This window comes from Amblyomma mixtum, chromosome 4 (assembly GCF_055824585.1).
Source record: "Amblyomma mixtum isolate Tamu chromosome 4, ASM5582458v1, whole genome shotgun sequence".
Classification (NCBI taxonomy): Eukaryota; Metazoa; Arthropoda; class Arachnida; order Ixodida; family Ixodidae; genus Amblyomma; species Amblyomma mixtum.
Genome location: NC_143015.1, coordinates 61,052,353 through 61,065,888, shown reverse-complemented (window position 1 = coordinate 61,065,888; position 13,536 = coordinate 61,052,353).

The window sequence follows — 13,536 nt, the reverse complement described above, 5'->3', positions numbered from 1 at the left end:
TATCATAGTCCTTCAAGAATATGTCTGTGGCGATATGCATGAGCATTTGAACGCCGCCACCCGATTTGACCACCTCGAGACGCTGTACCTCCCTTCCAGCATGAACTGACTGCTGCAGCATTCTCTGCACCTCCGGAGAGGGCCTTAATATTTGAATACTGCTGAAAAAAAAAAAAATAACTACGCCGCGCTGTATGAGAGCTTCAGGCTGATTCTTTCAAAAATATTTAAAAAATAGTGAGTGGATTCCATTCGCTCGAATGTCTTCGAACTTGCACACACCTTGATTCGTTCAGCGAATGGTGTAGAGAAGAATATTCGATTCGCGATTCAAAACTTTTCAATACTGGCACACCTTCGGTTTATACAGATTCACATGCTGAAGTCTAGTCGAGCTTCTTTGCTTAGGCGAGCTCAAGACGGAGTTCGTTGCGAGTCGTACGACATACACCAGTGATCAATGGTGATATGCGCTCCTTTAGTGCGAAAGATTTCTATACCTCATATACCAGGAAATCCTGTGTTTGTGTACCGCAGCAGCAGTGGTATCAAAAATCTCAGATGACGGCATTGTCGTATCACAGAAGAAAACATTTATTTCCGAATGTGCAGGGAATTGGACCCAGGGCAGAACTTTCATACTACGAGGCGAACACGCAGCTTGTAAGGAGAGAAAACAGCGTTGCTTCTTGTCGAACGAAGTTGAACCTAATATATGCGGTTTATGAGGACTGTATGATAACTATCAGGTGTTTAATTAGAGAGGAAGAGAAAAATTCAACCGTAATTGAAACTAAAAAAAAGTAAGTGTTTCCGCATTCAGAGCACGTAAGTACGCTTAAGTGCTCTAGGTAATTTTCTTTTTTAATTAAGGTCTGACCTGACCTGACCTGACCTATCCTGACCTAACCTAACCTAACCTAACCTAACCTGACCTGGCCTGACCTGACCTGACCTGACCTGACCTGGCCTGGCCTGACCTGGCCTGACCTGACCTGACCTGACCTAGCCCAGTTTAGCCTTGCCCAACCCAACCCAACCCAACCCAACCCAACCCAACCTAACCTAACCTAACCTAACCCAACCCAACCCAACCCAACCCAACCTAACCTAACCTAACCTAACCTAACCTAGCCTAACCTAACCTAACCTAACCAAACCTAACCTAACCTAACCTAACCTAACCTTACCTAACCTAACCTACAGGGCACCGAAAAAGGCACCCTCTCCTATTTGGAGGAGCTTGCAGGCGAAGCAACCTTTTCAGTGCACATCACTCCTCAAGATATCTAAAATTGCTTTCTGCTCTTGGTGGTCTTATTTCGATGGAGGCGAAATTCTAGAGGCCCATCTACACTGCGATGTCTGTGCACGTCAATGATAGGATAGGATAGAATAACCTTTATTTGCTGTAGTTTGCAAGATATTACGGTCAACAGAGGTTGGCGCCCCTATTCCAGCGCACCGCTGAGCTTGGCTGCTCGCTGGGCATGGATGACCAGTTCTCTCCGGAAAACCGGGTTGTCGCTGAAGAGCAAACTCTCCCACTGTTCCGCACTTGGTCATTGTATTCTATGGAAAGCCTCCTTTCTTTTGCATTCCCACGTGATATGATATAGGGTGGGTTTGGCCCCACACGATATTGCTTAGTTTATGTAAGTTCGGAAAGGTTCCCGTTTGCAGTTGGCGCCAGTATACTGCTTCTCTTTGATTGAAAAGGTTTTGGGGGGACGATACTTTGCCCTCATTCCTCTGTAATAATTCAATTTCTCCGAATACTCCGTGACTACCCGCGAGAACTCCTAAGGGGCCGCGTGTTGAAGCGCTCGGTTCGTGTGCTGGCGAGTTACTTCGTCGGCCCTCTCTTTGCCCTCAATTCCGGAGTGTCCCGGTATACAGAAAATAGGGTGTCTGACTGGTTCTTTGGGAAAGTGTGCGCTTAGGAGAATGCGAGGTGCTTTAAGACTGATTCTGCAGTTCATATAGTTACGGCATGCCTCTTTGGAGTCTGTGCGGATTACTAGGGGTCTGTTTGGGCGACATTCTTCCACGGCCGCAAGAGCAACAGCCATTTCTTCTCCTTCCGTTATCGTGCAATCCCATGCCGAAAGCGCAAGTGATTTCCTTATAGTTCGAACTTGTCACTGCAGCTACGGCTTTCTGCTCTATCTTCGCGCTTTAGTAGGGGTCTCGCGCGGCGTCGGTGTATACCGTGTTAGCCTTGCCTGCCAGATACTTTTCTAGATATTTTGCTCGGGCGTTTCGTTTGGCTGCGTGTAGGTTCGGATACATGTTTTTTGGCAGCGAGCTTACCTTACGCGTGCAGCAGATATCGTCTCGTATGCTCGCTATTTTTCGTTCTAATCTTTTAATTTCGGGTATCCCAATTTTATAGGAGCGCTCTGCCAGAGGGAGTCTGCTGGAGTCTCTCTCTCTGGGCTGCCACTTGTGCTTCCCTGACCTCTTCGAAGATGTTATGAACTCCGAGGCTGAGCAGCTTCTCTGTTGCTGTATTGAATGGGAGATGGAGAGCTGTCTTGCATGTTTTTTCTTATGATGGTGGAGGCTTGATCCCTTTTACCCTTGTTGGCGTTGTGGTACGGAAGGGAGTACATGACTCGGCTGATCACGAGGCTCCTGACCTGCTTGATCGTGTCTCCCTCCTTCATGCTGCTTATTTCATGCAAAACTTGAGCTTATCATTCGCGCGACTGGCGCTGTTGCTTGTTTGATGAGGCTCAGTGTGTGAGAGCACCTCTGGTTGCTCTGCACCCACATTCCCAAGATCCCGATCTTGTCTTTCTCTGGTATGCTGTGTCCCTCAAGGGTTTTCTTCCGTCTTCTTTCCTCTCTTTACTCTTAGAAGTTCGGACTTCTGATTTGAGCAGGTGACGCCTCTTTCTCTGACGTATTCTTTCACGCATGTGGCTGCCATCTGCAAGCCTAACCTAACCTAACCTAACCTGACCAGACCTGACCTGACCTCACCTGACCTCACCTGACCTCACCTGACCTCACCTGACCTCACCTAACCTCACCTGACCTAACCTAACCTAACCTAACCTAACCTAACCTAACCTAACGCAGGGTAAGGATGCAGCATCCAGGCGCGAAAGTAGGGGCACCTAGATTCCGGTTGGCTGGATAGTTTTATTGACTATTGGACTATTTCTTGCTTTCGCTGCGTGGATCTATTAACAATAAAAACACACTAAAAACTCATGCACAGAGAAAGGAATTTTGCTTTATGGTTCAGCTTGAAGTTATCCTTCTATATTTGAATTATTTTTCGTCCACAATTAAAACAAAAGTTCTTCAACTTGGTGGCCCAAAACATTGTTTAAATTTGTGAAAAGCTGATTCATGAAATCCATTTGTGGTGTGTCTGTTGGCATCTGGCGAAGCACGCTTCTCTTTTTTACTTTTCCCATCAACAAAAGCCATCGTGGGAGCAGTTATGTTCAAAAATTAGAAGGAAAACTATTAGCCCAAAGTTCTAAGAAAATATTTAGCCAAGGGGTTCAGGTGCGTGGTTGATTGCTTTCTGATTACTTCTACACAACCAGCGCAAAAGGATATCGGTCACTCTTTCTTACAGAATACGAGCAATACCTGAAGGCAAGCAGTTAAAGAGCAAGGAATAGGGTCCGCCATAGGGATTATATCCTTCGCACCAAGTTTAATGCTTTCTAGTGGGCAGGGAAAGCAGTGATGCCGGTACTAAGATGAATTTAACATAGCGAAGAGCTGAAGGGCGCAATCATTGCTGAAATTTGGACAGATATATTTAATTATTAATGGAACACGGTGCACTTCTGACTGAATTCGATGGAAGGTAACGCTTGAACTGAATATTAAAAAATTCATTTTAAAGCGTTATGTAAATGTTGCTTTGCTATTCAGCGGCTGATTTTGCCGAACAAGCGGCTTATAGTCATAGAAAGATACGCTAGACGTAGTCCTGCTTGTAAATTATGGGTTCCGGGAGTTGACCTTAGCGTTACAAGAACTAATGGCTGAGTCAGAAAAATGAGAATGTGAACAAAGCCAGTATTTCAGTTCTCATCACAACAACGGACCAAACTGCATAAAGGCAGCAAATGAAGCCTGCTTTGGGAAGTTGGCTTCTAAGAAGTTTTCAGTAGTGGAGGCACGAAATTAGCGCCAATTTTACTGATGGAACCAGGGGATCCGAAATCTGATGCAACTATGACAAAAAATGCAATCTAGACAACTCTCGTATCGTGATTTCTAGTGACAAACTCTGTGACACATATACGATTGCTCAGGGCCTAATCAACACTACTCGCAGGCTTTTTACCCACAACCCTCATCAGTGATGACGAGTAAATTTAAATTTGATTTAATTTTATTTCATGCGGTCGGCTCCATTATCGCTTCCTAACGGTCAGAAGCAAAGGCAACCTCTCAGGTGGTCAAGTTTTAAAACTTGCATCCTGACAAGACTTCTTTGTAACGTTGTGCTGAGATGTATTTTAATTCCGCTAGAAGGAAATTTATCGCACTTTATAAAAAAGTGCATGAAAATGGCCCATAGTTTTCATTGCAAATCTTATTTATTTGCATCACTATTTCTGAGCAAGTCCATCCGATTTGAATCAATACCTTAAGTATATATACTATATTGTTACGATACTATATTGTTCGGTGATCATGTTTCCTTTCTTTTAACCTGTTTATCCTGGCGAGTCGAATACTTCAATCACAACACGCATCAACAAAACAGGAAACTAGCCACTAGCAACGGTTACTAACGACTGGCCGTTAGTAGCATAGCTTAGGACAGCTAAGATGTGCTCATGGAGTACACAAAGTAAGGCATAGTGTCCTTTCAGCACTTGGACAAAACAGTAGTTGAACAGTTTCGCCCTTTTAAGAGAGTTATCGGTGCTTTTCAAAGCCTGCAAAGCAATGTTCTCTTAGCTGTGGGTGTCACGCTTGAATGAGGAATTGCTAGTGTGTTCGCTAGCGAGTCCCAAGGTTCATTTCCTTCAATGAAGGGTATACGTAACCGTGACTCCAGTTTGGTTAACCTTCCGGCGTCTCTCTCTCTCTCTATTTCTCTACGCTCTTGCTTATTCTTTGTTTCTGTTCCTTTATTTTTTTAAGCACTGTTTGTCCCGTGACCGTTATATTCGCCTTCACATCGTCATTTTGGCATTAACCGCAACACAAAGCATCGCTTTGCTTACCAACACGAACTGACACTGCTACATTCACAACGACCTACTTGCCTCTGTGGAGTTAACACTAGGTGTACCCAGGCTGTATTCGGTTTAAGGCAAGCGTTCAGTGGAATAAGGTCGGTGATCCGCCTTAAATCTGTTCTGATCCAGAAATGGTTTGCACAAAAAAAGCGGTTGAAGCTTTAGCTATTAAGATACGCAACACACCAGTTGTCAGTACCAGTACTTAATCAGTATTTAATCCTCACGACCATGCTGTTATACGAAAAAAAATATTACCATTTTCCGCTAACGAAAACAGGCAGAAATGAAGCGCCCAATATTAGTTGGTAGGATCAAGTAGAGCTCCAGCCACGGACTGCGGTATCGGGTACGAAGTAATGGTTTGCTAAACTTGGCTGAACCTCCTGGTGTGGCCAAGTCATGAAGGTCATATCATAGTCTTTCAAGGATATGTCTGTGGCGATATGCATGAGCATTTGAACGCCGCCACCCGATTTGACCACCTCGAGACGCTGTACCTCCCTTCCAGCACGAACTGACTGCTGCAGCATTCTCTGCACCTCCGGAGAGGGCCTTAATATTTGAATACTGCTGGAAAAAAAAATAACTACGGCGCGCTGTATGAGAGCTTCAGGCTGATTCTTTTAAAAATATTTAAAAAATAGTTAGTGGATTCCATTCGCTCGAATGTCTTCGAACTTGCACACACCTTGATTCGTTCAGCGAATGGTATAGAGAAGAATAGTCGATTCGCGATTCAAAACTTTTCAATACTGGCACACCTTCGGCTTATACAGATTCACATGCTGAAGTCTAGTCGAGCTTCTTTGCTTAGGCGAGCTCAAGACGGAGTTCGTTGCGAGTCGTACGACATCCCACCAGTGATCAATGGTGATATGCGCTCCTTTAGTGCGATAGATTTCTATACCTCATATACCAGGAAATCCTGTGTTTGTGTTCCGCAGCAGCAGTGGTATCAAAAATCTTAGATGACGGCATTGTCGTATCACAGATGAAAACATTTATTTCCGAATGTGCAGGGAATTGGACCCAGGGCAGAACTTTCATACTACGAGGCGAACACGCAGCTTGTAAGGAGAGAAAACAGCGTTGCTTCTTGTCGAACAAAGTTGAACCTAATATATGCGTTGTCTGAGGACTGTATGATAACTATCAGGTGTTTAATTAGAGAGGAAGAGAAAAATTCAACCGTAATGAAACTAAAAAAAAATATGGGACCCTCATCAAGCTTACATCATAAACAACCATGAATCCCTGCAAAACCGTGCTGTTCGCTTCATCTTTTCAGATTATTCACGCTTCACCAGTGTCACAGCATTAAAACAACGTGCCGAGTTGGAACCGCTATCATGTCGACGCCATTTCGCTCGCCTAACCTTGCTTCACAAACTGTGTCACCATCCCACCCTCCACGACGACTTCTTTTTGCCACACCCTGCAGTCTTTCCTCGCCGTGACCACGTTAACAAAATAAAACGCATCACATGCCGTTCATTGCTCTACGCGAAATCATTCATTCCTCGCACTATAATAGATTGGAATAACTTGCCATCACACATAGCTATTGAGGATAACCCACAATCGTTTCAGCATTCGCTAAAGCAAACCACGGACTAACAGATTTGGTATTTTTGTTGTATTATGTGCATTTACTGAGTATTTTCTTCTGCGTTGTTTGTTGTTATTATTTTTGTACATTACTAGTTTTAATTCATTATTACGTGTATTTTGTTCAAATTCCTGTACCATATTTTTATGATTGTATCGCCCCCCCCCCCCCCCCTCTATGTAATACCCTCGCACGAGGGCCCTTAGGGGTATTGTAAATAATAAGTGTTTCCGCATTCAGAGCACGTAAGTACGCTTAAGTGCTCTCGGTAATTTTGTTTTTTAATAACCAGATCAAAGGGAGTTCTCTCGTATTCTGATCGACCCCAGGCTGTTGTGCTACGTAACCGATTTCAACGGCTAATGAGCCACCAAAGCTGGTATGTGAATATGCCAAAAGGCATTCAAAGCAGAATGTCTCCTTCCTGGGCACAAATACCTTTTATCTCGCACACTTTTCCTAAGTAAACTCGTAGTTCGGTCAGACACTTGCATCACAATTTCGATTGGGTTTTTCTTGCTCTGTTCTGTTGCGCGTGCTCACCTGCCTTACAAACATACTACGTAGCAGCCTCATTGGTCTTTATGATACGGGGCAAGAGAAAAATTTTCTATGCTTACAATGGTACTTACAATCGGTTGCAAGTGTTATGTTGCCCTGGTTAAAAGAAACAGAGCATGTAAGCATGTTATTCCTACGGACTAGCAAAGAAACATGAAGCAGGAATAACGTGAAAATTAGCCTATTCACAGACAGCGGCCTACTCTGCACTTGAAGTGATGAATATTCAGTAAACGCAACGCAAATATATGCGGTGCGACGACTTCAAGTTTAAGATAAAAAACCCCAATCCGCATAATTCAATGAGCGAAGAAAATAAATATCCCTAGTCGGACCCAGTCAACATCAAACGGAGTGTTTAAAATAATACACTACATTATTCGATTCATCGCAGGAGGCAGCGTAAACTTCAGCTCTTATAGGTATTCAATCGGATTTTTAATGCAGTTCCTTTGCAAATAACTTATTCACAAAGAGTGCTAGCCTGTTTATTTTGATGGAAGTATCAGGTTAGCTTTGATTGTGCAATTACGACTTCGTAAGTTCAGCCCGCGGTGATCGATCGTCCAACTAAACCTGCAACGGAATATTTTAGAATGACCAGATATGCATGCACGCAAAGACGGCACTATAGAGTAAGTAAAATAGGAATTACATAAAAGTGTGAAAGAAAAAAGTAAACAAAAGCACAGAAACCAAAAATTTCCCTGAAACATCTTAACCTGTTGTCGCAATGTATAGGCCCCGCCGGGATGGCTCAGTAGTTACGGCGCTCGGCTACTGGTCCCAAAGACGCGTGTTCGATCCCGGCCGCGGCGGCCGAATTTCGAAGGCGGCGAAATTTTAGAGGCCCATGTACTGTGCGATGTCAGTGCAGGTTAAAGAATCCCGGTGGTCGAAATTTCCAGAGTCCTTCATTACGGCATCCCTCATAACCTGAGTTGCTTTGGGACGTTAAACCCCAATAAACCTAATATATATACATAAATGAAGCGTTTCTCAATTTCGCGCTCGCGCGCACGCGCACGCACGCACGCGCATGCACGCGCACGCACAGGCACACGCACACACGCACACGCACACGCACACGCACAAACGCACAAACGCGCACGCGCACGCGCACACGCACACGCACACACGCGCGCACACGCGCGCACACACGCGCACACACGCGCACACACGCGCACACACACGCGCACAGGCACACGCGCACAGGCACACGCGCACAGGCACAAGCGCACAGGCACACGCGCACAGGCCCACGAGCACAGGCACGCGCGGACAGGCACGCGCGCACAGGCACGCGCGCACAGGCACGCGCGCACAGGCACGCGCGCACAGGCACGCGCGCACAGGCACGCGCGCACAGGCACGCGCGCACAGGCACGCGCGCACAGGCACGCGCGCACAGGCACGTGCGCACAGGCACACAGGCGCACAGGCACACAGGCGCACAGGCACACAGGCGCACAGGCACACAGGCGCACAGGCACGCAGGCGCACAGGCGCACAGGCGCACAGGCGCACAGGCGCACAGGCACACAGGTGCACAGGCGCGCAGGCACACAGGCGCGCAGGCACACAGGCGCGCAGGCACGCAGGCGCGCAGGCACGCAGGCGCGCAGGCACACAGGCGCGCAGGCACACAGGCGCGCAGGCACACAGGCGCGCAGGCACACAGGCGCGCAGGCACACAGGCGCGCAGGCACACAGGCGCGCAGGCACACAGGCGCGCAGGCACACAGGCGCGCAGGCACACAGGCGCGCAGGCACACAGGCGCGCAGGCGCGCAGGCACACAGGCGCGCAGGCACACAGGCGCGCAGGCACACAGGCACACAGGCGCGCAGGCACACAGGCGCGCAGGCACACAGGCGCGCAGGCACACAGGCGCGCAGGCACACAGGCGCGCAGGCACACAGGCGCGCAGGCACACAGGCGCGCAGGCACACAGGCGCGCAGGCACACAGGCGCGCAGGCACACAGGCACGCAGGCACACCGGCACACCGGCACACCGGCACACCGGCACACCGGCACACAGGCACACCTGGACACACACACACACGCACGCACGCACGCACGCAAGCACATATATATAGTGAAGTATGATCAAAAGGCGCGAATACAGGTTTTGTTTAAATCGCAATAAGAGAAAAAAAGCAATGAATTTTTAAAGTCGAACACAGCAGGCGTTGTTTGCTATCATGACTACAACGTCATCAGCTGTTTGCTCTCCAGCTGCAGTGAAGAGACTACTACAGCCCTATTTAGCAGTTGTGCTTCATTCCAGAAGGGAAGAAAGCATATCAAGAAAGCATTACAGCTCTGCCGAAGACTCGTTGGGTACGGATGGAATTCTGTCATCGCCAAGAACCCCTACACTAATGTTTGTATTTCCTTGTTATTTTTCGGTTGGCCTATAGCCGGCGCTTGCTTTTTTCGCTTGATGAGACCTTTAGGAGATATATGTCGAAACGACGGGAAAAAAAGGAGCGACTTTCCGATCAAAGTTAAAAGCGACAATTAAAAATGCCGTAAGCCCAGTGTCAGTAAAAGGCAGAGAAATTTAGAATGGAGAACAAAGTGGCACGTTTCTATTACGCCCAAACGCCCACACAACCGGTGCACAAAGATATTTGCAAACACAAGTGAACAAATAGAGGACAAAGGCAAGAAAATCAGGGATTCACAAGAGACAAGACTTTTTAAACTTGAGCACTTGCCATCATCGCGTTCTGAAAAATACCAGAGCCGCCATTCTTATCGGCGCAATATAAGAAAGAAATATTGAACTAGTAGAACTAATATTTCCCTGGTTGTAGCTGCAACAAAAATTTTTGAAGTTTCTTCAGGTCCTAATATGTCCAGCGTTAGAATGTCTAGCAAGTTTTTGAAGGTACGATCTCAACACAATCGATAGTTCGCGTCGTGAAGAGCGCTCAGTTCCAGCAACTACGCTCGCAACCAGCCGTTATTTGCGCATTGTGTTATAGACTGCATTTTTATAAATGCATACCAAACGTTTCTATAAAAAAAGGCGTCTTCTCTAACACACCTTCTCTAAACACGTCAAACTTCATCATCAGTGTATAAAACACGTTAGTGAAAGTGACCTAGCGATAAAGCACAGTGACTAATTACTATTTCACCGAATAGGCAGCTTGCAAATAAATCTCCGTTCGAACAGCGCCATTCTCGTAATTCTAAAAATGGAGCTATAGATCAAAAGCACTCTGTAGGCTCCATTAGCATCTCAAAAACCTTTCGGAGTACGCGCAGGGGTGTTCTTAAGGGCAGAAAAGTTTGGCGTCGTTTCTCTCTTACGTTGCAATGTAAATATAAGCTCGTGGCTAGGTTACCATACCGTGTTACGTCCGACGTGAAGCTCGGAATATAAACGTCTCCTGGATAGTGTCTCTAGAGATTAGTTTTGTTTTAACCATGGAGTCGGGGAGCGCTGTAGGGAGGTATTCAATTTTATAGACTGAAGATTCGTTGCTCTGAGAGAGTCGTTCAGCCTGCATTACAGCTCCTGAATAAATAACGCAACTCAAAACTAATCCCTTCCTCAAAGGCAGTGGTTAAAAAGGGAAGAGTGCTTAGGATGGAAACCAGAAAATGTAGGGAGTTTTCACTTGTGTTAGGCAGCATTATGCGGATTGAATTATTCATAAGATGCCTGCCATGGGCTCTTTTATAGCTCGACTACTGCAAGCGTAATTTCACTGGGATTATTTTTTTGCAACCTATAAGCTTTTCTGGATACAGAAGAATAAAAATAAAGATATAGCACCTAAAAGCATCTCGGTTCTGGGTTTTTGAACATATTTTTATGCTGTGAAATCTTGAGAAAAAATATAAGTGCTGCACTGTAGCAATGTCTAGTGTGTTACTCCGCCCCACCACGAAAGAAAGTATTTCAAAATTTTCAATTCTATTATTTTCGTTCGGCTAACAGCTTAAACTTGTAGGTGTATAACTAGATCTTACACCACGCTACTGTTTCCACAAGCAGAGAACAGTCGACATGCGCGTAATGTTTGGCGGTAACAACCAGTGGGAAACAGAGCGAACGACCATAGTATCATGTACAAGGTCCTTGCTCTTAGTGTACACGTTCAGGAGCATTTATTTCCAGTTATACGTTTTGAGTCAGTTTTTCGAGGGTCTGTCACCCCTATGCACAGTCGCGGAGAGTAACTAACGAAATGCAAGCGTGCGGCAAAAAATGTGTTTTTCTGCGTGGTCACATATAGGAGGTCAGAGGTCAGAGCATATCATCATGCGGCGACATGTGCGCTATATTCACTGAAAGAATATTAGTTTACTTGATATCGACGCAACGCAGGAAAAAAAGTTATTTTCCTTTAATTTCCATCCAAAAAAGTCTTATCCACTGCACCTCAGTGCTTTTCGGTATAAGCAGGCCGTATACGTCATCCTGTTTTGTATGCGTATCCACTCTATAGAAAGTGCAGGTATGGTCTATTTTTTTCTTCCTTGTGGAAACAAAATAGGAAAAGCTACAATTCGAGTGGTATAGGAGGATTAATGCTACTCAAGTAATGGTAAACCCCTTAGAAGGCGGTAACTCGTTTCTCTGCCGTCAACATCTGTTTCCTGCAACCTGCTCGACGAGTTTGAAGTGTTGCCTGTAAGGTTTTCGCTAGTTATTCTCACAAAGTTCACTTCATTTCCAGGCAGAAAACACTTTATCAACTTGCTGTCGTGGCACAATACTTCACACAACAATTGAAAAGTTGAACGTGAAGCTAGATGAACGTTGTGATTAGAGAATTTCGCATTTAAAGACACACGAGAGGTATGTTGCTGTGGCGTCGGAGTGCATTGCCTTTGAAAATCTCGGTATCGGGGACTCTGTACTGTTGCCGATTAATGCCCCTTGCGCACTAGTTTAAAACGTATGCAGTGTTGAAATAATGAATGTAATTTTAGCTCCTTCTTATCTAAACCAAGACTTCGACAGTTTCTTGATGGGACAAGACCTACCCCTCACCTCAATCAGCGCTGCATGCATCGTTTTGACGCGTGCAAGAATAGTCACACGCAAATATATAGTCGTATGGCTGTACAAAACAATGTAAAACTGCCAAAAACAGAAAATAAAATACAAGTGGCAGACTTCAAGCTCTCATCGGGCTTAGAACGTATACAACACAACGAACTTGCATATGTTTCTAGAAGCCATTCTCACTCGCAAAAATTAGCCCTCTACTTTGTACCTTGAGAATCAACGGCTTCGTGACAGAAGAGCAGCACGTAGGAACAGGAAACTCACACAAGAGACGTAAACACGGTATGCACTCGACATAAACGCGCGTAAGAAGTTTACTTCTTGCCGCGGTGCCGAAACTGAAGACGAGATGAGAACAGACAAATATTGGTTGGTGACGAAATTTCGCACTTTGCCACGAGAGTAAGAAAAAAAGGAGCTGTGAGCCAAACCTTCTCATGTTTCTGAGTTACAGCATGAAAGCATTCGCAACAAGTGGTTCAGACTCGACAAGTGTTGAAAATCTTTTACAGTGGCGTCTCCAGCATCTTGTCCAACAAGTCTTCGCGTCGTCTTATACGCTCGGCCGTTTTGGGCGCTACCCCTGTGAAAAACATTCCGATCATTTCGACATTGATTATTTGGTCGCCGACCTGAGCAACGGTTAGAAAGACTGTCTTTCTTTGTCATTTGTCTTTGTCTTTGTCTTTCTTTGTCATTTGAAAGACTGTCATTACTGTCTTTTTACTAAAGGCTCTCGATATTCGCCTACATGGTGAAAGACAAAGATGGAGAGAGAGTAACTTTTATTTAAAAGGAGGTTGAAAACCTTCCCGTGAGGGATGTAAGTCCAGAAAAACTCCAAAAAAAACGAAACACGCATGCGTTCCTGCAGAGGGGCAGTCCAGGCGTGCCATGCATTAGACCAATTTTTTTTTATTTATCAAAGTAATGTAATATTTGCGTTTTTTCGGGCCAAAATACTCGCTGAGCAAAAGCGAATATTTTTTTTTCAGGGTCAACGCCTTGTTCAACTTACTGCCAGTAATGACGATGACGAGGATTTAGTGGCCGTACACTTAGTTTGGGCGCAGCATAGCGCAGTGAGACTTATGTGGCGC